At 47.6% G+C, this 24,212-nt stretch overlaps 1 long non-coding RNA gene across 4 annotated transcripts in view; it reads right to left on the reverse strand.

Annotated features, from left to right (window-relative positions):
- Positions 1–24,212, reverse strand: part of LOC131827993 (uncharacterized) — a 55,097-nt gene that overhangs the window by 19,072 nt on the left and 11,813 nt on the right. Inside the window, exon 1 of one of the 4 annotated variants that reach the window (XR_009352167.1) lies at positions 12,068–12,175. The exons of the other annotated variants lie outside the window; for them this stretch is intronic. This is a non-coding gene — a long non-coding RNA (uncharacterized LOC131827993). Of the gene's footprint in view, positions 1–12,067; positions 12,176–24,212 lie in introns of those variants that run through there. 4 annotated transcript variants of the gene reach the window in all.

Consider the following 24,212-nt stretch of genomic DNA (forward strand, 5'->3'; position numbering starts at 1 on the left):
ATACACAACAGAAAGCAGGTTATTTTGACTTTTATCCTTCCCCAGGACACTAGTCCGGGCCTATAGGGAAGTGTGTGTTTAAACAGAAAGGACCTGCCGGGCCCAGTGGGGGTTCCTTCATGCCTTCAGCTATGGAAGCCTCAGCCCTAGGACCAGATAATTCCAGGCACAGGACCCAGTGAAAATAAGTGGATTCAGCCACCCATTGTATCTTCCTACTAAAGCAAAATTCTGCCAGGCCCTCCCTAAGGCTTGTTAAGACATCAGGATGGACATTCTGTCTTCGCTAGGACATTGCTGGATCAATAGACCTTAGCTCTGGTCTGCCCTTGTGTTGGCTCAAAAGGTCCCTGGATGCGTCTAGCTGATGGGCCTGACCCTGAGGCTTGTAGCATCCTTCATCGGGCTGGGACTGACCCCTGAGAATTGCAGCAAGTGAGCTCAGAAATGGAACTTATCAGAACCTTAGATGCCAGGTGCTTTCAATGCAGTATCTCTGAGCCTCACAACATTTCTAAGGGGACATTCATGGCAGGCTCCCTGTGTCCTCACTCCAGGTCTTATAGACGTCTGCTGGAAACAGTCACAGTCATGTGCCCAGGGCCTTCCTTACAAGGCCTGGCACACAGCGGGTGGGAGCCCCCCGAAGCAGTTCCAGCAGGAAAGAGAACTGGTCACATTCAGAAAGGGCTCTGTCTGCAGGAGGGAGGATGCATTACAAGAGGCCAGAGTGCAGGAAAGGAGGCGGGCAGAGAAATCACCTCCGTGAAGGCAGCAGGTGTGCACGGGGACTTAGGCAGCGGGTGTGCCTGAGGGTAGGACTGAGTTGGAGAGAGAATTGGAGGTTGAAGTGCAGGAAGCTGCTGAAGAGGGAAGAAGGGACTGAGGGCACAGCCTGGCTTCTCCCCAAGGCAGACGCCCCTGTGTTCCATGACCATGTGACTGAGGTTCTCTGCTTTCAGAAAGGAAGAGAGGAAGGAGGAATTAAATGTACAGCTTTGCCTCTCTCTTGAGGAAATAAATAGAAACGGACGCGCCCAGGTGTGGGTGATGGAATGAATGGAGAGACGAATGACAAATGCTTCAGTGTCAGAGCTAGAAAAGGTGTAAAAGGGCACTGCGTCCCGGGCTTCCCCACTTTGCCCCCTTGCCTGCTTGTACCCAGTGGCTCCATATTTATCGTTTGCCCTGGAGCCTATTGTGAGCGAGTTGCTTAGACACAGTTTTATCAATGCATAGGTCCTCTGAACCTCTTGTACCACAAAGATAACATGACCCAAAGCCTCCCTGGCCATGCATTTATTCAAATCAACCTATTTCTAACGAACACCCCAAGCCGACTATGTGCTGTGTGGTAGCTGCGGGCTGCAGGGAGGCCACCGTGAATAAAACATCTCCGCAGTCCTCCCGGATCCCACAGGCTAGGCAAAGATCTGGAACGTGTGTACTCCTAAGTAGGACACAAGTAGCAAGCGGCGAGGGGTTTTAATAATAAAAGCCCACGCTTGTAAGGTGCTTACAACGATCTAGTTCCCATTCTGACACTTTCCCTGGCACTGGCTCGCAGAAGCCCTCAGATGGAGGATGTTCCTCTTGCCTTCTTTTGCTGCTCAGGAAACTGAGACTCTTGTCCAAGATTTTGTACATGGCAGCGATGGAGCAGAGGGAGGACCCCGGGAACCCCGCCCCAAGGGCCTGTTCTGTGATCCCTGCAGTCTCCCCCTACAGGGTAAACTGACGTTCGTGGAACTCTGGATGCGTGCCAGCTACCCGACTGTCCACACCTTGCACAGGTTTCCGCCTTGCGGTGCCTCGAGGAGGGGAAATAGCGCAACGGCTTCGTGAGCGCACAGTGTGATTTCAACAGAATCAATTTCCAGTTCCAGCGCTCACCAGCCAGGCACCACTGGGCCAAAGCTTTCACCCCTCCCCCCCGCCCCGTAACTCCGCCTCTTCACCTGTAGTAAGGGAATCCTGAAATGCCCACGCGGAAGACTGTTGAGAAGACCTGGAGCGTTCCTGCATGTCCAGTGGTTAAAGTGTGCTGGCACAGACGTGTTCTTGTGACGGACGGGAAGGCGAGGCTGACAAAGGCTAATAGCCATGCCTGCTCTGCACAGCTGGCGGGTAGTGGAGCTGCGTTTCTGTTCGACAGCAGCCCTAGGGATTTAACCCACTGCATCCTGCAGACCAGAATTCACAGGAGGGATGAGTAGTGAATGAATGAATGAATGAATGAGCAAGCTAGAAACAAGAAATTGGCATCTCTTATGACCTGGACAAGTTCACATTTGTTATTTCCCTGGATAATTAATTGCATGAAGGTCAGGTACTATTATCCCTTTTAGAGATTACTAAAAAACAGACAAAAAGACAAACAAAAGCAGACTGAGAGAATAAAATCATCCAAAGCCACGACAGCCCTCGCACTTCCATGTTGGGGGAAATACTGGGATTCAATCCCAGGATCCCAGACTCTTGACACCAAGGCTAATGTTTCTTTCTTACACCAGAATAACACAAGCACCAGAGCAAACCCAAAATAGTTGCTTCCATCTGCACAAGTCCCTTCAGAGCAGTTAGACCAGGGAGAACTTGAGAGGTTATGCTCTGGCTTTGCAGATTTCTGATCAGAATGTGGGCCTTTGGCACCTGAATTAATTCTCTGGACCTTGGGATCATTTCCTGTGAAATGGGCATGGTCACAACCCTGAGCGGCAGTGTTGGGAGGGCCAGCCCCACCCCCCAAACCCATCGGGCTGGCCCCGCTCAGCAGGGTGGGCAGCTGCTGTGAAAACCTCAATGTCATTCTCTTGTTACATAGCTTAGAAGCTCAGATCCATGACAGACGCTGATGAAATCATCCCTATAGCTCTTTAGATTCACATGGGAGTTCCCAGTCCCTGTTCCCTCCCAGTCCCTCAGGACCCTGAAAGGGGGGAAGAGCCAGAGTGTTTTTGGTCTGTCTCACACGAGATGCTGAGACCCTGGCAGGCTGTAGTGGCCCACAGCAGCTTGCTCCAAGCCCAATGCTGGAAGCTTTGCTGGGGGTGGCTTCTGGCAGGCAGGTACACACTGGAGACACACAACCTTGTAAGTCAGGCTCACGGGCACCCCAAAAAAGAATGGATTTTTTTAAAGATTTTATTTATTTATTTGACAGAGAGAGAGTGAGTACAAGCAGAAAGAGTGGCAGACAGGGGGAGAGGGAGAAGCAGGCTTCCTACTGAGTAGGGGGTCCAATGTGGGGCTCGATCCCAGGACCCTGGGATCATGACCTGAGCCAAAGGCAGATGCTTCACTGACTGAGCCACCCAGGCATCCTCAGAGCAATGGATTTTTATTCAAAACTGTGTTCAGCTCCATTTTAAGGCAAGTTTCCTTGTCTGCAAACTATGTCAGGGTGAGTAGTGAGCTCTGGGTGGATGGGCAGAGAGGTCTTTCAAGTCATCTAATCCATTCCCCAACAGGATAATCCTGGTGGCCAGCTCGGTCTAGGTGGCCTGGCATCGTCAGTACTCATGCCTTAATGGTGAGACCCATTCTAGATACAGGCAGTGGGGGAGTCAAGTGTGAGCCCATGGCCACCCTGGGGTGGCCCAAGGTCATTTGACTCCAAGAAGAGCAAACCTGTGTCTGAAGAGTTGCTTTGGCCTTAACTTGTACGTGGAATCTGGGAAGAGGATTTTAGAAAAGATTTAAGTTGTCCGCTCTGGGGTTTTTCTTGAGCTGGAGATCTGCCAATGTCAGCCCATCAAGCGGACAGTCCTTTTCGTGTCTATTCCTGTTGCGTACCTTCACCGGCCAGCTGTGCGGTCAGGGCTCTAATGTAGAACTCAACAGTCCTCTTCGGGAGGATGCCAAAGTCCTGAGCCCTTCCCATGCCAGCTGCTGCCCTCGCCTCCATCAAGCCCGTGCCGTACAGAGAATGCAAAGCACTATACAGGCTACTTTCTTTTCCCAGGCCCCACTCTCCATTCTTGTGTCTCAGAACCTCAGACGAGCATTTCGGGAGCTCATTTTCTTGTCTCTGATGCCATTACACACATGACCAAAATATATGGTCCACCGTAAAGGCCAAAGATAAAAGAAAGCTCAGAAACCATCCATTTAAGGACTTGCAGCCTCTTTTGTGACATGGACACAGGGACATGGACCCCCCTCCCGCAAAATAAACCGTACAGGACTGGAGAGATGCCAATAATACTTCAATACAGTTATCAGAATAATAAATTGGTAAAGTGCTAACACATGGACTCAGGTTTCCCCACATTCTATAGCAAGGGGCAGCTGGGGGTCTGGGAAATTTGACCTCTTGGAAGGACAGGAGGATCAGTTGGTGACTGAGTCCCAGGTATGGTCCACAATGCAGTGGCCATTGCCTGCTTCCATAATTGAGACAAATCCTACATTCCAGTTTGAAGTTCATGAAAATAAAGACAGGTTTTTTTTGTTTTTTGGTTTTTTTTTAGATTTTTTATTTATTTATTTGACAGAGAGAGATCACAAGTAGGCAGAGAGGCAGGCAGAGAGAGAGGAGGAAGCAGGCTCCCTGCTGAGCAGAGAGCCCAATGTGGGACTCGATCCCAGGACCCCGAGATCATGACCTGAGCCGAAGGCAGCGGGCTTAACCCACTGAGCCACCCAGGCGCCCCTAAAGACAGGTTTTTGTTCCCACCTGTAGTGGGTTGATTGGTGACCCCAAAAACAGATACATCCAAGTCCTAATGACCGGAATTCATACCAGTGAGCTTATTTGCAAAGAAGAGCCTTTGCAGATCCAATTAAGCTAAGGATCTCCGGATGAGACCATCCTGGATCTCAGTGGGAAGGGGGAGGGTGCCTAGCCCTGGTGACATGTGTCCTCCTGAGAGACAGAAGAGGACAAGGCACAGAGAAAGGGAGCGGCCATGTGAAGAGAGAGGCACTGTGACAGCAATGTGAGTGGTACAGCTACTTGCCAAGGGACACCCAAGGCCGCCAGGTGCCCAGAGAGTGTGCAGGCCTGCTCGCACCCTCATTCCAGGCTTCTCACGTCCAAGACTATGAGAGAAGTTGCTTTGAGCCCACCAGTGTCTGGTCACTTGTTAAGGCAGCTCTAGGAAACTAAGACACCATCTAAGGTCACGGACGTCCCAAATTCTAGAACAACCCCTGCTCTAGGACAGCTGTGATAAGCATTCATTTAACACATACCCGTGGGACACATACGTGATTCTGGACCCCCCGTTGGCACCGGAGATGCGGGGCAGACATGCCAATCTCTGCCCCTCAGGGAGCTGGTCTTCCAAAGGAGGAGCAGAGTGGGTGACTGAGGATACAGAATTGGGTATTTTATAAGCATGATGTCAGCAAGGATACGGGCCTTGAAGAAAATAAAACAGCGATGTATGAAGAGTAAAGGCAGGAGATACTCTAGACTTGTGGTTGGCAGAGGCCTCGCTGAGAAGATGACCATTTAGCTGAGATTTATATGGTAAAAGCATTTTCCTATAGAAGACGAATGTGCAAAGGTCCTAAGGCTGGGACAGGCTTGGTAAGTTTAATGAGGAAAAGGCCTGCATGTCTGGAGTGGAAAGCAAGGGGAGGGGGGGCATGGTGGGGGGCATCACAGAGGGCCAGATCACTGGGCCTTAGTCTGAGTTCTCTGACAGACAGATGCCGAGATGGGGATTAGCAAGCAGGAGGATTCCTGGGATCACAGCTTGCAAGAGAAACAGGATTTTAGGAGCACAGCCCAGATCAGGAGAGGCCACAGCTGGCCTCACAGGGAGCTCTGGAGCTGGGGTCCACCTGCAGAGTTACCCTGTCTCAAGGCCAAGGGCCCACAGCTGTTACCCTGCCTTGACCAGTGGCCCACTGCCGGCTGGTCCCAGAGAGGAGAGTGTGACCACGGCTGAGGGGATCCTGTTCATTTCTGGAGAGCGACAAGATGCCGGCCCTTCTAGCGGCTGCGAGATGAGTGGCTTGGTTCCGAAAAAGGGTCAGATGGCACAGCATCTGCTTGGACCTTGGCGGGCAGTTTGGGTTTTACAGCTTTATGTGTGGGGAAAATAAGGTCCGAGAAGGCAGTGGGTTTTCTGGTCTCACAGAGCAGGCTGGGGACAGAGCCAGGTTTGAGTTCCCTGCTTCCTCAAAATCCTTCCATGCCTGTCTGTTTCTACGACGGTCATATAACATTTTATGGCACAATCAGGTGCTTAGAGCTTCCTAGAGCAAGGCCGCTCCTCTCAGTCGTTACAAGTGGCTGTTTCTAAGGTATTGTCTTGATCAGCTTCTCCTTGAGGCTCCACATGTGTATACAATGCACGCGTGCAAATACACATGTGCATACACACAAAGACGGGCACACAGATGTGCAAAGGCACAAATGTGCATCGAGTTTAACAGTGCATTTCCCTGCACTTCTGCAATCTTTGGTAAAGCAGATTTTCCAGCCTTTCCCTCTGAGGGGGTCGTTCATTGCCTCCTCCACCCAGAGGTCATCGGGGAGGTGGCGAAACTCTTTGAAAAAAACTGCTGAAGACGGATAACCTGGCCTGTGGGATTTCTTCTCTTCTCCACGATCATGTCCGCCAGGGCCCTGAGACTCTCGGAGGAGATGTCACCTTCTCCCCGGAGAAAAGGCATTTTCCACACATTTCAGATTTCAGTCTAGCCAGCAGCAGCCAATGATGGACTTTGATCCTGATACCGCTGTCATCGGCATACACCTGAGGCGGCGAGTCAGCGTGAGCCAACATCTGGAAGAGCCTGGAAGCAGGGCAGACAAGCTCTGAGCCATCTCTCAGAAGAGTGGAGAGGCCATGTGAGAGCTCCCTCCACTTCCCGGAACGTCCTGCTGTTTCGCTCTGATCCCTTACTTTCTTTTTAAAGATGACACACAGATGCTCAGGGTCGATTTCACGGTCTTGCTTCGGTTCTTGTGAGGTGCTCGGCTGAGGGAGGCGGCTGGGGCTGGCTTCCACGCTGTTCCCTTAGGGGCCACGAGCGGGCTTCTCCTTCTACTGACTGCATCACCTTGGATGAATCACCTGACCTCCTGAACCATGGTGCAAACGAAGACAACAACTGGGACTCACATTTGTCCCGAGGACAAAGGGACGCCGTGCAAGGGTGTGCCTCTCAGACTCACGAGCATGTCCCCTTCGGGGTCTATCAGGGAGAGCCCCAGGTGGGGCAAGACATACGCTATTCTAACACTTCGAAGGCAGGGGAGCAGGGGTGCTCCTGGGATCCCGGCTTCGAGCTGCCGATGCCTACCTCGCCTTTGTGTCCACAATTGTGTGCCATCCAGGCTCTTTGAAATCGGTTCTGCCACAGGCTTGCTGAGGACTCCAGGCAAATAACATTTCTTCCCTCCCCCTGGTGTCTTCATCTTCTACAGAAGGCTGTCTCCCTTACCTCATTCCAGGGTCTATGGTTGGAATTAAAGTCTCAAGCCTGGAGAGGTGACAGCAAGTTCCATGAGGTCTCTTGAAGCTAACACTTGCTTCTGTTCCGGCCGCCCCGTCTGGTCCAGGGATGCCCATCTGGGTTCAGTGTCCAGACCACCCCTTCCCATAGTCCCCACCTTGACCACCTCAGGATTGCCTGAGCAAACAATCAGAGCTTCCATTTCCAGCACATCGCTCATTTGCCTCCTCAAAAAATGCCACCAGTCCTCCTTGCCCTCAGAAATGTGAACAAAGACCCCTCCTTGCTATTAGAAGCATGTCTTGTGGCGGGGGGAAAGTATAGAATTCAGAGCCAGACTGCCTGGGTTCACCTCCCAGCTCCATGGCTAACCAGAGGTATGACAAGGGACAAATTCATCAGCCAGCGCATGTCTCAGCTCCTGTACGTATAAGAGGGTGATAATGAAGACAAGAACACCTACATCATAGTCTGACTTCGTAGACCTTTTTTTGTGAATGAAATCAACAAATAATTATAAAATCCTAAGGAGTGCAGGCTGCTTATTCATAAACCTTCAGTGGAGAGCCCACCTGTCAGCACTTCTGTTTCACTGGGGCTAAGGTGCCAGAAGCAAGTTGGTTCATAAGCAGAGGAAATGCTGAGCCACTCTCCGATCGGCAAGCTCTAGGCCTTGTGGGGTCCGGGCTGTGGGAGTCTTTCTGGCACGTCTATACGGGGATTTGGCTGTCCCTCGCTGCAAGCTGCAACAAGCAGTTGGGGTAATTCCAAACAGGGCGGGTTTGCTGGATGTCAGAGACCACAGGATTCTGCCGCAGCTGTTCCTGGAACCCATGGGGGTTAACGGGGAGTTTTTTTGTGGTTAAACTGTGACCTTTGTCCTTGTGGGGATGACTGTGGCGGGCAGCATCTCACCGACCTCAGCCATCACCGCTGTCCCCTGGTTCCCGCTGAACCACTTTCTAGCCACGTGGTCTTGTGTAGAATGGAGTCACACTCTCACCCAGCAACTGCTGTGGGGGATAAAGCTGGGAAGCTTGGCCGTGTCGCTGGCCCAAACAGGTGCTCCCTGTAATCTTTCTTAACTCTATGCAGGATTCCAGAAAGGGACTGTAGACAGTCAGATCAGCTCCTTGAGACTGACATAGAACTGCACTGGATGGGGGTAAACATTTGGGAAATGTTTTTTCCAGGCACCTGTTTCTTAAGTACATTTTGGGAAGTTAGCATATTAGCATAGCATATTTGGGAAGTTCATGCAGGCCTGGGGCAAAGTGGGAATGTGAGCAGATACCCTTTCTGGCCAGAGCGGATAGCCCAAACACAACTCATGTGGAAAGGGGCGGGGGCTGGGCAGTGTTTGCTCAGGGTCCTTATCAGTAGAAGAAACCCTCTCTGGTCTCAGCCTAGCTCTGGGAGGGCTGGATGGGGCCCCAGTGCCACAGGAGGCAGCAGACCGGGCTAAGGAAAGCCCATCAGATCATATCCATTCCCAAACCAGCAGCACTCACTTCCTGCTTCTCCCACTGCCTCCCTGATGAGACCGCCCTGCCAGCAAGGGCGAGATCTGGGTCTTGGTGAGACCAGGGACCTCAAGCGAAGCCCAGAACATGGTTAAAATAGGATGTGATCCAAGCATGCACACAACTATATGGACAAAGAGTCTCTTCTCCATTGCTCCAGGACTAAGTGGTGAGACCTACAAGCTCTACCCCTGCTCATACTCTGAGAAAAGTTATTACATGTCTATAATGCAAATGGTGCCCCTTTAGAACTGGCAACCTTATGCAGTGGGCAGACTGAACAACTGTACATGGCAGCCCTCTGCAAAGATGAGGGTGGAAGCTGTGGAGAAGGTTTGGGCAACAAGATTCATTCCCATACTTTTCCCTCTTTAATTGATTGATTGATTGCCCATTGATTCCGTAATTCAAAATCCTATATTGAGTTCCCATTTAAATCCAAGCTCTGAATCAAGGGCTAGAGTCCCAGAGACGATCCTGCCATGGTTTTTCCCAGAAAAGACTGTAGCTAGTAGCACCTGAGAAGATCTTTTGCAGAGAATATTGGCCAGATGCCTTTGCATCCTTCACTTACAGTCATGAAGCAAATACAAGAAGAGCTCCTGTCCATTCCAGACATCCCAATAGAGACACAGTCTCAAGAGTGTGTAGCTCACAATGGGGAAGAGGAGCCAGACAAGGTTGGAGATGGTTGCTGCAGAGTGGGAGAGGAGATGCACCACTCTCTGTAAAGTGGAGGTCCCCCCACTTTATCTAGGTTTGACAAATGCAGGCTGACTGGGCCCCCCTCCCTTGACCCGAGTCCTGGGAGACAGGGCGTTGGGGATGGCGTGTGTCGGGCAGACAGGGAGCAGTGGGAAGGACAACGAGGAATGAGTAATGATCCAGGAATGAAACATAGTGGTTTCTAACGTAAAAGATTAAAATCCCATATTCTTAATTAATGTGACTCAAGCCTTCCATAAGCCAAATCCAAAGAATCAAGATCTATGCCTGGATTCTCCCGTGATTTGAGCCCAATACACTTCTTATTTTTCAAGGCCAAATGGAAGGCGCATTTTGTGTTTCAGACAGCCCAGACCAGCTCAGGGGTTGCAGGCAAACGCTTTGCAACTGAACGAGACCAGCCATTGTGGATGGTCTCCTTGGCTGCCTTTGAGCTGTCTTGTTCTTTAAGGTGCAGCCCTGAGTGATGACTCCATGGGATTAGTTTCAAATATGAGCCCACCCTACTCAGGGGGAGGGATGGCATCTTAATGTACAGTCTCCTAGATGGGGAAGTGTTTTCTAAAAAGGAATTCAGGAGGCATCTGGGTGGCTCAGTGGGTTAAGGCCTCTGCCTTCGGCTCAGGGCATGATCCCAAGGTCCTGGGATGGAGCCCCACATCGGACTCTCTGCTAGGAAGGGAGCCTGCTTCCCTTCCTCTCTCTCTGCCTCTCTCTCTGCGTACTTGTGATCTCTCTCTCTCTCTCTCTGTGTCAAATAAATAAATAAAATCTAAAAAAAAAAAAAAAAAAGGAATTCAGTTTGCTGTTAACGAAGCGACAGTTTAAAAACAAAACAAAACAAAACAAACAAACAAACAAAAACAAAAAAACATGGAGGACATGGGGAGTTAGAGAGGAGAAGGGAGTTGGGGGAAATTGGAAGGGGAGGTGAACCATGAGAGACTATGGACTCTGAAAAACAATCTGAGGGGTTTGAAGGGGTGGGGGGTGGGAGGTCGGGGTACCAGGTGGTGGGTATTATAGAGGGCACGGATTGCATGGAGCACTGGGTGTGGTGAAAAAATAATGAATACTGTTATGCTGGAAATAAAAAATAAGTTTAAAAAAAAGCAAAAGCAAAAAGAACACACTGCAACAAAATGGAAAAACCTGGTTACAACACCTGACCCTTCGCAACTGCCCTACCCTGGAGCTGCTGATCTTTGCCCCCCATTGATGGCGAACGCGCAGGTGTCTTCATTCACTTATCTGCTGAACCTCCCTATGCACCGAGGGACCTGGTTCATACCCGAGTCCCCTTTCTGGCAGCACCCTCCACCCACTCCTGCCAGGTGGTGCACATTCCTCATCCCAGGAATGTGCCTCTTATCGCCGCCCCGTCCATCAGTCAAGGCCAACACCAGCAATGAATTCCAGACCTTGCGCCATCCCAAAGGAAACGGAGGGGATCTTGCTTCCATCTGCTTCTAAGCTCAGAGATCACTGTCCTGGAGATTTTTAAGGAAAATGCTGGAGTCTGCAGCCCAGCACGCAGAAGGCATCTCAACACCTGCTGCCTGGCAAGATTAACCCGACACTCCCTAAGTCCTGGACCAGGTCACATACAGTGCGACAGGGAACGTTTGTGGTCTGAGGGGTGGGTGTCTGGTGCTCCTCAGAGTCTAAGTATCCTGCATGCCACCTCCCTCCACGTTCCTTATGCCACTAGGACTCAGCACATAGACACCTAACCCTGATGCCAACCTCAAAACCCTGCAAGATCTCCGGACAGTCTCTTCCCCCCCTTAGGCTTCGCTTTACCTGCCCCACCGCTTCTTGCACAGTTTCCCCAGCAAGTGCCTTTTGCCGATGCTTGCACAGGCCCAGGGACGGGTGACTCACTTGCTCACAAGCAGCGTCATTCATGATCAGAGATCTCTAAAGCTGCAGTCTCCACGAGGGCGTACAGAGCAGAGCCCAGCTCAGGACAACCTCCTTTCCCTCAGTGGCCACCCCCTAGCCGATGGCTCCATGTGTGTGGCTACAAGAACCTATGTCACAGCATCTACGGCCAAAAACCTCAGACCGTGGGGGCCTGATCTGCCTCCGAGCCAGGGCTCTCCCATCTCTGACAAGGGCAACACAATTTTTAAGTCCGCATGAGGGGTTTTACACTCATCCCTGTGAAATCCCAGGGACATTTTTTAGTTCACGGAGTTTGTTTCCTTTTCTTTGCAGTTGTGTACCCTTGCTGGAGAAATGGTTCGGGATTTCTAGAGAGAATACACACCCCACCCCCGCTGCGTTCATGCTGCAGAGAGTCAGGACTCTGGAGTCGCCCTGTGCGCCTTACTTGCACTTCACCAGCTGAGTAAACTCGGGAAGCTCTCTTCAACTCCCCTGAGCCTCAATGTCCTTACCTTAAAAATGGGTAAAATCCGCATGGTCAAAATCCACTTGTTTTGAGGACGCTCTAAGGATCTGGTCCATGGGAACTTAAGCTGTAAAGGACTTTCCCCATCGCCTAGCTCCAGGCAAGTGCCCACCCAAAGGCTGTGATGATCCCGTGAGTCATTTCCCAGAGAGGTTTCAGGTGTGACAAAGCACTTTGAAACCTCTGGGATCCCTGTGCTTCCAGATGCCACTGCCCCGGTCACCACTCTGGCATGGTCTCCCTGAGGACACTGAGTGGGAGGGAGGCAGAAAGCGTGGACCCTGGGCACTGCATGAGCTGCCCCTGATGAAGTCCGTGAAGCTGTTGAGAGTTAGTTCTGTGGTTTTGCGTGTAGGAAACTTGTCGGGGTGGGGGGGCGGGGCTTGGGACTTGAACTTGGGCCGTATCCTGCACCTGGTAGAACATCAGCTTGGCACTTGGACTCAAGCAGACCTGAGTTCAAATCCAAGTTCCACCATCCAACTCCAGTTCTTTTCCCACTTGGATGAGCTCCTTCTAATTCTTCTTTGATTCTTTCCTGATGAGTTCAATTTCCCTCTCTTTTAAAAATTCAGTGCAAGCAGCCCTGAACCCAGAAATTCATGGAGACCACCCCCCCACACACTGCAAGGAGGCTTGATGGTCATTTTCTCTGCTCTCCCCAGATTGCCCTGTGTTCTGCCACCAACCACAGGAAAGAGCCTGTTCTGTGCCCAACTTCCTGGCTACCTATGAGCACCTTGAAGGAAGGGACAGAGGTTTATTTATCTGTGTCTCCAGGGCCTGGACTGATGCCTGGAACCATGAAATATATCACACACATTTGCTGAGTTAATTAATTAAAGATAAAAACAGAATCAGCACCAACTGGCTGAGAGCTCTGGTCAGTCCTGGACTGAAGCAGGAAGGGGAGGAACAGGAACGGATGGTTTCTTGAACCCTGTGGGCTGGCTGGAACCTGGGACCAGGTGATGCCTGTGTTCCAGCCCAGGCCCAGCCGCCTGACCTCTAGGCCCTCCCAGAAGTCAGGTCCACACTGTGGCCTGGATCATGCAGTGTCCTTCCCCTGGGAAGAGCTAGACTACATCACCCCATGTCCTCTTGGCCTCTGACATACTCTGTGCACCAAGGCCATTGCATTGACTAAGGTCAGGCTACAAATCCCCCATCTTCGCTCTGAGCTCAGGACTGAGCCTCCTGGTGAAAAGCACCCTCCAAGAAAGGGCCAGAGAGTTATCTCCCACAACTTTAACTGGCCACACAATTTAAGGCAAAAAAAGACAACTGTTAAAAAAAAAAAAAAAAAAAAAAAAAAAAAAAAAAAGATGTGCCTCCTGATCCAGCCTTATTACCGGCGGGTTTTCTGTCTCGTCTGTCTGCCTCTGAGTGATTTGAGGCGTTCATTCTGCATCAGCAACACTTACAAGAAATATGAGAGGAAATAAATTTGCCACAGACATTATACACCATGCTGCAGTAATTACAAACTGCTGTCCCCAAGCAACCTGAGGTGGCTGAAATAGACAAATGCGTAATGCTTGGGAGGGGAGGGGGTAAGGAAGAGAGAGAGAGGGCGAGAAGGTGGGGGAGAGTGAAAGTAGACATCATTTAGCATCAGTGATCTGGGGGCCAAGAACTACACTAGGCCCCTTACCAGCACCACCTCACTTAATCCTTCTAGGGTTTCTTCGAAGGAAGGTTTTTGTTAACTTCAGGTCATAAAGGAGAAAGTGAGATGAACAGCAGAAAAGCAGATATGTTAGCAGTGGAGCAGAACATGGAGCAATGAGTCAAGTTACCCTATAAAACCACCACAAGATGCTATCCACAGGGCACCGCATACCCATGAGGGAATTCCAAGGCTAGACGACTGGATCAGTGGTGAGTCTGTACACTGAGATGGGCACCTGCCCCCCACCCAGTGTCCTGTCTCCACTGGCACAGCTGCACAGGTGTGTGCCCATGTGCACACGCACAGACAGCCAGAGTTCCGAGGGTTCATACTCTTTTTCTCTGGGTCTTTCAATTGGGCAGTTGATCTTCAAGTTCACTGATCATTTCTTCTGCCCTCTCTGATCTACTCTTAAATCTCTCTGGTGAACTTTATGCTTCTACAAATTCTTTCCAGTTCTAGAATTTTCATTCAGTTCTCCATAGTTTATACTTTTTTGTAAAATTTTTTGTCTGGGGGCATCTGGGTGGCTTGGAACATTAAGCATCCGTATTTGGCTCAGGTCATGATCACAGGGTCTAGGGATTGAGCCCCGCATCAGAACCCCTGCGCAGTGGGGAGTCTGCTTTTCCCTCTCCATCTGTCCCTCCCCCAGCTCATGCTCTCCCTCATGTGCTCTCTCTCTCTCTGAAATATATAAATAAATTTTTTAAAAAAAATTAAAAAATCTATCTGCTCATCCATTAAAATCAAATTTTCCTTTATGTGAACATACATACAAGGGTCATTTAAAAGTCTTTGCTAAGTGTAATGTATGCACTATCTTGGATTCTTGGATTTGGTTTCTATTAACTGTTGTGGGTTTTTTTGGGGGGGTGTTTTTTTTTTTTTTTTTTGCAATGGCTTACATTTTCCTATTTTTTGTTATGTCTAATGAAACCTTAATTTTTTTTTAAGATTTTATTTATTTATATGAGAGAGAAAAAGAGCACAAGAGGGCACAATCAATGGAGAGGGAGAAGCAGGCTGGCCATCGAGCAGAGAGCCTGATGTGCTACTCAGTCCCAAGACTCTGGGATCATGACTTGAGCTGAAGGCAGTTGCTTAACTGACTGAGCCACCCAGGGGCCCCTCATTGATTTTTTTTTATAAATTTTAAAAATTTACTTCATCTGTTATTATTATGTTCAGTTAGCCAACATATAGTACATCATTAGCTTTTTTTGTTTTTTTTACATCATTAGTTTTTGATGTAGTGAATAGTGAACATTGTGAAAAGGACATAATAGAAAGTCTGGCTTCAGTTATCACCCTCTGAAATGACAAAGCATTTATTACTGGTTAATCACTTGAACTCGCAAAGGTTGGTTTCACACCTTGTTCATTCAGATCTGTGGAAAGTTATTTTCCTTGAAAAGGGTTTTTTCCAAGCCCCTCTAACTTGCTAGGATCTCAACATGGCAGGTCCATGGCAGGATCCTTATTCTTAAAGCATGTTCTTTCTGGTGTCTCAGCTGGATGTCAGGTGTGTTAAGTGAATTTCTCTAATCAGCAAGGCAAAAACTCCAGTTCCTCTAGCACTCCTTGACCTCTAGTAACTCTACTCTGTTCTCAATGCTAGAACAGCTGCTCTGTGATAAGGCTTGGGAGGTTTGCTCTGTGTACATACAGCCAAACCTCAGGCACAACATCTCAGGGGCTCCTCCATCAATTCATGGGGCTCCTTTCCTACTTAGGCTTCTCCCCTCCAAAGTCCTACCCTGGGGATTCCATCTACCTAAAATCCTGAACTCTGATCTCTGTTTCTTTAGCTCAGTAGGACCACAGACTCCGTCTAGATTCCATCTTATCATGCCACAGTCAAGAGAATGTCCCAGACATAAAGCTGGAAGATCATGGTCTTCACCTCATGAATTTCTGTTCTCCCAGAAATTCTGTTCTCTCTCCTCAATCCATTGCTGATTGCCCACTGCCTGAGAGCAGTTCTTTTATTTTTATTTCCAGCTTTATGTTTGTTTACAGCAGGAGAGATAATCCAATACCAGTTATTGCATCATGGCTGGAAGTTTGTGCAATGTATTTTTAACTTTCCCCATACTGATTTATAGGTAAGCATAGCAAAAGCAGGATGAAATGGCTGTTGGTTGAGCCAACCCACAGTATATTTCCCAATCTAGAAATATATTATCAATCAACTTTGAAGTAAAATGAAAAGAGTTTCAGACCTGCCAGGACTAAAAACTTAATAATAATATAATAAGTTAAAATGTCCTTCTGCATGTTCTTTCTTAGAAAAATACTGGAAGAGACACTTACTAAAATGAAAAAAAAAAAAAAATAGAAAAGGAAGACCCAGAATCCAAGGGACAGAGAATTCAGCTCAGGAGAATGAGACAATCAAAGGGAAATCTCAGGATGGCCATTGTGTGCCAACCTGAGAAAGGGATCTATTCAGATTGAAAGAGAAAGCTATAGTGATGCAGGAGACAGGTTTCCAGTAAACATAAAAATAAAACTGAGAGTGTATAACTGTGATTAAGTTTTTGGGGAATTACTGACAGGCACATGACAGAAGATGAGAACACTGAAAAAGAAAGCAATAGGTACACAGAACATAATAGAAAATCAAGGCAATTATTAACTCCAGGTTTAAAAAAAAAAGTCATAATCTACCTAACTGCATACTACTTTGCCTAGCAAGGACTGATATTTACATAGTTGGAATTCTATAGACATTATTTATTGTTTAACCAAAAATTGTGGGTAAATCTTATTAAGATACATGATGCCCTTGAAGGTCCATCCAGCTGTGGTGTCTGTGATGGGTTTTGAGCCCTTGTATAATCTCTGCCTGTTTCCCCTTCTACTACTGTATTTGGGGGGAACTATATCTTCCTATTCTTCCTATAGGGAAAAGGAGGTTTCCTGAAAACCTCCCAAATCACTCGGAGAAGTTAATGCTCTGCTGATATGCCACAACCTTAAGTCCATCAGTCCCAGATTGAAGATTTGTCTCTCTTTCATATTCTCTTCTATGGAAAAGCCATTTTGGATAGGATTGTCCTGTGAAGTCTTGTTGAAATTTCATCCACTCTGCTGGTGGTGTTAAGGTCTCAGGGCCCATCTTGGGACCTGGATACAGCATTTGGTTTCCAGATTAGAGTAGTGGGGCATCCACAGGAGACCCAAACCCTATCCCAGCAGTAAAGATACAAGTTGCTCGCACACCTATTGTATGAATAATACTGATTTGTCTCCCACTAGGCTATTATTCTTCCTTATGCAGTTCTCTTGGTCTGGATCTTCAGAAGGCAAGAGGAGTGAGACGTAAGGTCAGAGTATTGTGTCCACCACCTTAAGCTCCCAATAAGGCACAGAGAGTCACTGTAGAGTCCAGTAGAAAGACATTGATGTGAATACAATGGCATGCATCCGTCAATCCTCCATGAGTGTTGTTCCATTAAATGGAACATAAAACAAAGAGATGTACCAAGTTTGTAAGAAATCCAGGGAGAATCCCATAGTTCTGCCTGGTCCAAAGGTACCTGGGAAGACTTCCAAAGGGAATGACTGACCCCATCCCTGACGTTCACCCTGACATGTCACTTCATAATAACCCTCCAATAACAGTGACTCGGTTGAGCAACTCAGGCCCTTAAGAAACATTTTGACAACCTCCTGCCTTGGAGAGAAGCTCAGCAGTTATTAAGAGAGGAGAAGGCAGCCAGCAGCCCTGCCAAGCAGGCAGAGAGTCCCTGCTGAGGCCATTATAAAGGGAAGCCATAAGGGAATGTACTAGAAAAGCTGAGGATTGGATAAGGACCCCAGACTGGGGCTCCCTGAGCCTTTGATTAAGACAGGCCAAGTTTGTTCTCCCTGCTCTGGAAAACGTGCTTTCTGTGAATCCAGGGCCTGGAGTTCTAAACAAGGAGGCCGTTAAAAGATAGATTAAAAGGCATAAAAATAGTAGAAGATTTCACAGCACAGTGAGGCCTGTCAAGTCCGGGCTCACAGAGGGAATAGCTTTAAGGCAATGATCAAAATGAGTCACCAGTGTCTGCTTCGATTGTGCTGAGGACTCTTGAAAAGGCAAAACCGGGACTATTGTTTGTGTCAAAAATACTTCTGAAGAGGCTGCAGAAATCAAAAAGGTGCTGATGTGCCAAAGTCTAAAGGGAGAGAAAGGGGAGAGAGAGAGCAGTCGGTAGTCTTAACACACAAGGGGCAGCAGGTGAGAAAGAGAGCACTTCAGGGAAGATAGAAGAGGGGCCAATGATAGAAAGAAGGGGAGTCATGAAGTCAGTGTGAGTCCCAGCTCGGTCACAAGGGAGGCCCTTGCTTTTATTGAGCTTCTACTGTGTGCTACATACCGAACTCGTCACCTTACATGTGACACTCGAGAAACAACAATTGCTTAAGGAAGCTGTGTAACCTTGCACATGTCACTGTCCCTCTTGGAACCTCAGTGTCTTCTTCTGGAAAATGAAGGTAATCATCCATCCCTTCCAGGGTGGTGGAAGACTATATTATTATTACATTTGCTAGGTGTGCCATAACAGAGTGGGTGGCTCCCAGGGTGGGTAGCTTAAACGACAGATATTAGTTTTGTCACGATTCTAGAGGTTAGAGGTCTAGCAAGGTGTCACCAGTGTGGTTTCTCCTGGGGTCTCTCTCCTTGCTGTGTAGATGGCCGTCTTCCCCTGCATCTTCACATGACCTTCACTCCACGTGTGTCTGTGTCCTAATCTCTTCTTATGAGGACACGCTCACCTTGGATTAAGTCTCACCCGTATGACCTCATTATACCTTAATTGTCAAAAGGCTCTGTCTCCAGACACAGTTACAGTCTGAGATCCTGAATAGAGGTTAGTACTTCAACTCATCAATTTGGAGGACATGTGTCACCCCATATCAGAAGTTTAGATGAGATAACATAGATAAAAGGACCAATCTCCTAAGAAGGGTTTGATGCGTAATCACCAAATGTAATGAAAATCATTCAATAATCATGATCCTGATAACATTTATTGAGAACATGTTACAATCTGACCACTGTAGTGAACACATCATATTCACACATTATTTTATACAAACTCATGACGAGTCCGGGAGTAGGTCACATTCGAATCCCCACTTGATTAACAGAGAGACTGAGGAATATACACACTAGGACAGGGAACTGTCTAACATCATACAATAAATAGTGGAGTCAGAATCCAAAACTCCATCTGTCGGCTTCCTGAACGCTGTGATCCTTATCATTCCACTGGCTGGTTTTCTAGAAAGATAGAAACCTGACTTTGGGCTGATCTGGAAGGTGACCCAATACCAAATCCTTTCCCCACTCCCCAAGTCTCTGTACCACGCCCCAGCCCCTCTGAAAACCTTCCCAGCCAGCCAACCTCCCCCTCTTTGGCATTCTTCTGGTGATGGGGAACTCACTCTCTACTGAGGTAACTGGTCCAATCTCTGGACAAATCTAATGGTTTAAAAGTACTTCCTCCTGCAGGCAAACAGATGGATTTCAGAATCAAAATAGTTGTGGAGTAGAGTCATTCTCGATTGTCACTTCCAGGGAGGGAATCTTTGACAAGTTCCCGTTGCTTTTAGAGGTAAAATAGTCATAACTTGTTCTTCTTAAAAACTGCCAACAGCGTGAAGAGAATCAAGACTGAAGACCGAAATTGCTTTTCTCTCCTCCTGCTCACACTGTCAGCAGGGACCCAGCCAACTGTGGAAGATCTTCAGTCGGAGCTAAATTTATATTCATTCAGGTGTCGCCGGACTGTGCTTTCTTGCGTCTCTCCTCTGATCAATGCACTCATTAAAGACCCGGGCTCAGCAATAGATTTGCCTTAATGCCTGTCACCCTCAGGTTTCAATAACACAAGCTCAGAGAGACTCTAACAAGCCACTGAAGAATGAAGAGAAAAAAAGGCTCTTTCTTTCCCTCCTTCTAGAGAGTCCTGAAATTGTTTCTCTTCCTCCTTTAAAAATGGCTCTGTTGACTATATTAGTTTTATTTAGGAGTTTAACGGGGCACGTAATGGAAAAGGGAGGCTGGTAAAATATTTCTATGAAAGTGTTCATGGGAGCCTTTGGATTTGGATATGTATTCCAAAGCACCGAAAAACTTGAGCCCCTCTGTTTTTCTCAACTTGAAAGATTTGCTTGAACTCTTAAAATCAAAGAATCTGTGTTTAACCCTTACCTCATTAATTACTTTTTCTTGTGACAGGAGTATGTGTTTGTTTTTGCACCTTTCCTTCTGGAATCTGTCACACGCTCATGTGTTTCCACAGCTCCAACACGGTGTGTGTGTCACATTCTTACTACTATTTTCACTAAACAATCTACCAGGAGTATTTCGGATGTCGCTTCACTTCCTATAATTAGCATCTTATTACGGAGTGATTTATGGAATGGCCCTTCTTATCCGTTCCCGTTAGATTATGTCCTTTTCTCTCATCACTATCTAGAAGGCAACAGTAAATGTCTCCACGCATGTTGCTATTTTCTCCACTTAAAGTATTTGAGGTTTGAGCTCCATGAACAGGATCAGAGTCTATGAGCCGTCCTATGACTTCTCTCTAGATGTATGTGCACACCTTCATGTTAAGACAGAACCAGTTTTAGCCACTATGGAAGACAATACAGATAGTCCCCCCAAAATTAAAGCTAGAAGTACCCTACGATCTAGTAACGGCACTACGGGGTATTAACCCCCCCAAAATATGAAAATATTAATTTGAAGGGATATGTATCCCTATGTTTACTGCAGCATTATCTACAGTAGCTAGACCGTGGAAGTGACCCAAATGTCCATCAGTAGAAGAACAGATAAAGAAGGTGTGGCATATAGCTACACAATGGAATATTATTAGGCCACAAAGAGAGAATAAAATCTTTCCATCTGCAAGAACATGGATGACTCTAGAGAGTATAACGCTGTATGAAGTAAGTCAGTCAGGGAAAGACAAATACAGTATGATTTCACTCATAGGTTGAATGCAAGAAACAAAACAGTGAACAAAGGGGGATTAAAAAAAAGAGAGACCAACCACAAAACAGACTCTTCACTGGAGAGAACAAACTGATGGTCACCGGAGGGGAGGTGGGTGGGGGATGGGGGAAAGAGGTGATGGGGATGAAGCAGCGTGATTATTGTGATGAGCACGTGTGGGATGGATGTCTGCAGGTGCTGAACCACTAGACTGTACACCTGAAACTGATTAAATGCTGTATGTTCACTACACTGGAATTAAAATACTTTAAAAAGAGTATACCAGTTTTATCACCACTTCACCAATACCAAACGACAGATATATGCCTTCCTAATGAGCTCTTCCGTCTTTCTATTCGTACATTTATTTAATTTTTACAGGGAAATGTTAATCACCCTCCAGAACCTTCACTGTCTCTTAGTATGGACACTGTTTCTATTACCTGAAACCAAGCTACTCCTATGATCTCCGCTACCCACTTTGGATGTCACGGTACTTCATGCTTCTTCAGAGTTGAGGGTTGGATGCCCATCTCTTCCTTTGCAGCGAGCAATTTATGATGCGTAAGTCTAGCTACATAGCTCAAGAGTTGAACGCTGGCCAGACGGTGATCCCTGAGCTAGGGGCTGCAATGGTCAGGCTTATTTTAACAGATACGTAAACTAGGCATAGACAGACAAAGGAGCACTATTTATCTATTTGACAGAGACAGAGATCACAAGTAGGCAGAGAGGCAGGTGGGGTGGAAGAAGCAGGCTCCCTGCTGAGCAGAGAGCCCAATGTGGGGCTCGATCCCAGGACCCTGAGATCATGACCTGAGCTGAAGGCAGAGGCTTCAACCCACTGAGCCACCCAGGCGCCCAGAGGAGCACTGCCTAGGGGGAGAGCCGATTCAGAGCTTTAGCCACCTGACATTCAACGTGGGCTCTATTTTCTTCACCACAACTGCAGCCGTGCACAACCAAATGGCGAGGCTGGGTGTGGGCAATGCACTCACGCTCTTATTATCAGTCTCCTGTTGCAACAGAGCTCGAAAGGACGGGAGACAATTTTTCAAGCACGTAGCGGGGAAATAATTCTGTGAACCCTTTTGATACTATTATTGAGCAAATTGGACTAGCCTATTATGGAGCCACCGTTTGCTCAAAATGATGGCTGGAATTTATTCCGTGTCCCCGTACACATGCTCTGTGCTAAACGCCTCCCGGCTGCTCTCTCAATATCCCAAACACTCCATTTTGTAGACGGGCCAGCTGAAGGTGACAGAGCTGAGGAAACTTCTGAAAGACCATTATTGGTAGCTAGTGGTGGAGCTGGAGCTCACCAAACCCCTTAACAGGTTTTGTGCAGCCTCTCATTTCGTGGAAGGAAAACCTGAGGCCGAGAGGGCTTGAGTTAGGGAACGAAAAATCACACAGAGACAGATCTGCCCTTAAAGCCACACTACCCAAATCTTTGTTCCAGAAGGATTCCAAATAATGGATCACATCCCCCTGCTGGGAAGTGAGACTAAATTCCTCTCCTCTTGATTTGGGGCTTTATTTAGTGATTTGTTTCCAAAGAGTAAGACGGGGAGTGGGGAGGGAGAGTTATGTCTCTGTGCCGGAGAACCCTGGCCGTTTTGACCAGTTCCCTTCACTGGGAAGTTGAAGTTCCCTTCAACTTACATTGATATCCTGCTCCTCTGACACCATGAAGCCTGAAGGACACTTCACCTCTGCGATAGCTTCTCAAAAATCTACAATAAATCTACACTCTAATCAGATGGAATTAAGTGGAGGGACATTCTACAAAATGCCTGCCTGGTATCCTTCAAAATGGTCCAGAACATGGAAGAAAAAGCTCAGGAACTCGCCTCAGATCAGAAGAGCCCAAAGAGCCAAGACAACTAAACACAATGTGGGCTTCTGCACTGCATCAGAGAGCAGAAGAAGGGCGTGAGCGGAAAAATGGCTGACTTCCAAATGACGTCTGTCAGTTAAGAGCATGGCATCAATATCAATTTCTTAGATCTGGTAATGGCTCTATAGTTTATCTCCCTCAGTTCCACGTACCATAGGTGTATGCCAGAGCACAAAGGAATGCGCTGCAGTGTCTTCACAATGTTTTTTGTAAATCCAAAATATCCCGAAATAAAAAGCTTAAAATAAAATGAAAACAAAAATAAACAGGTTTCCTAAGCCCATGCTCCCTATTTTGTGGACATTCCCTAATAACAGCTTATGATCCCCGCAAGGAGAGGGGTGCAGAATAATATTTGGGAAACACTTCGCCGTAAACGATTTAGAGCTGGTATTCCTGGAATGTCTGCGCCCTCATAAACATCCCCCTCCACACACACACACACACACACACACTGCATGCTGCTAAAATCGGTTCCAAACACGCACAGCACTCTCTTGTCAGACTGAGAGCCCTGGGGTTTCCTGCAGCCACTTGCTAGGGTAGAATTGTCCCAGGTTGTTTTTTCCTTTTTTTTTTTTTTCTTTATAGGGGCAACAATACAGCAGCTGAGCTTTTATAGAAAGAGAATGACATTCTTTCCATTTTTTTTTTTTAAAGGGAACAGTTAAAAATATGCATTGGTACATACTGCAATTATCATTCAGAAGAAATGCAGGAATGGTGACATTAACTAATGGGAGTGTAGCAGCTGCCTGCTAATTGAAAGCCATCCTCAGCAGCGCGGAGGTGTCCGATGCTAATTGCTAATTTAGTCTGTCTGTCTGATGTGGAAAAGAGACCCACCAGACAGGGATGGAGGCTGCTTTCTCCTTCTGCACCGCCCAGAGTCAGTTCACCCTCAATAGGGTGTTTGTTGGAAAGAGAGGAAATGTTAACCTGTGACCATGATTTCCTCAACTTACCCTCATCTTTGGTTCACTGAGATTTTCCAGAGAGCAAGACTCAATGAACACTGTTAATGAGATGCTTGTTATGGGGCACTCATGTTAACTGAAAACTAACCACATGTCAGTACCATGTCTCTAATCCTCTGGCCAGCCTGTGGGGAAAATAGTACCAGGTCCCTTTTATAAACGTGAAATGACCTGTCAAGCTTTCACCTTGAGAAGTGACAGGCACGGACATCTGTCCTCCAGCCCAGCCTATCCCACTCCACTAGAATGCCTCTTACGGGTCGGGTGTCCTGCTTGGCCACTGGACGTCAGGATGATTGTTTTAATCACTTAGTAATCTATGTATGCCCCCTCTTTCCAGAAGTCTTACGGGGATTAAATAAAACTGGATAGAAAGCCAATTGTGTTCCCCAAAGTATCTGGTGCAGGGTAGATGCTGGAAGTTTCCTGGAGGGCTTGCGCACAAAGTTGCAAGACCCACGATGACCGTTAGGAGAAACGAGAGAGGAGGTAGGATGTGGAGGGAACAACAGGAAATGCACTCAAGGCATATATATCCCTGTCCTTAGAGTCTGCCTTACCACTTTGTGATTTTTT

The sequence above is a fragment of the Mustela lutreola genome, chromosome 3 (genome assembly GCF_030435805.1).
Source record: "Mustela lutreola isolate mMusLut2 chromosome 3, mMusLut2.pri, whole genome shotgun sequence".
NCBI lineage: Eukaryota > Metazoa > Chordata > Mammalia > Carnivora > Mustelidae > Mustela > Mustela lutreola.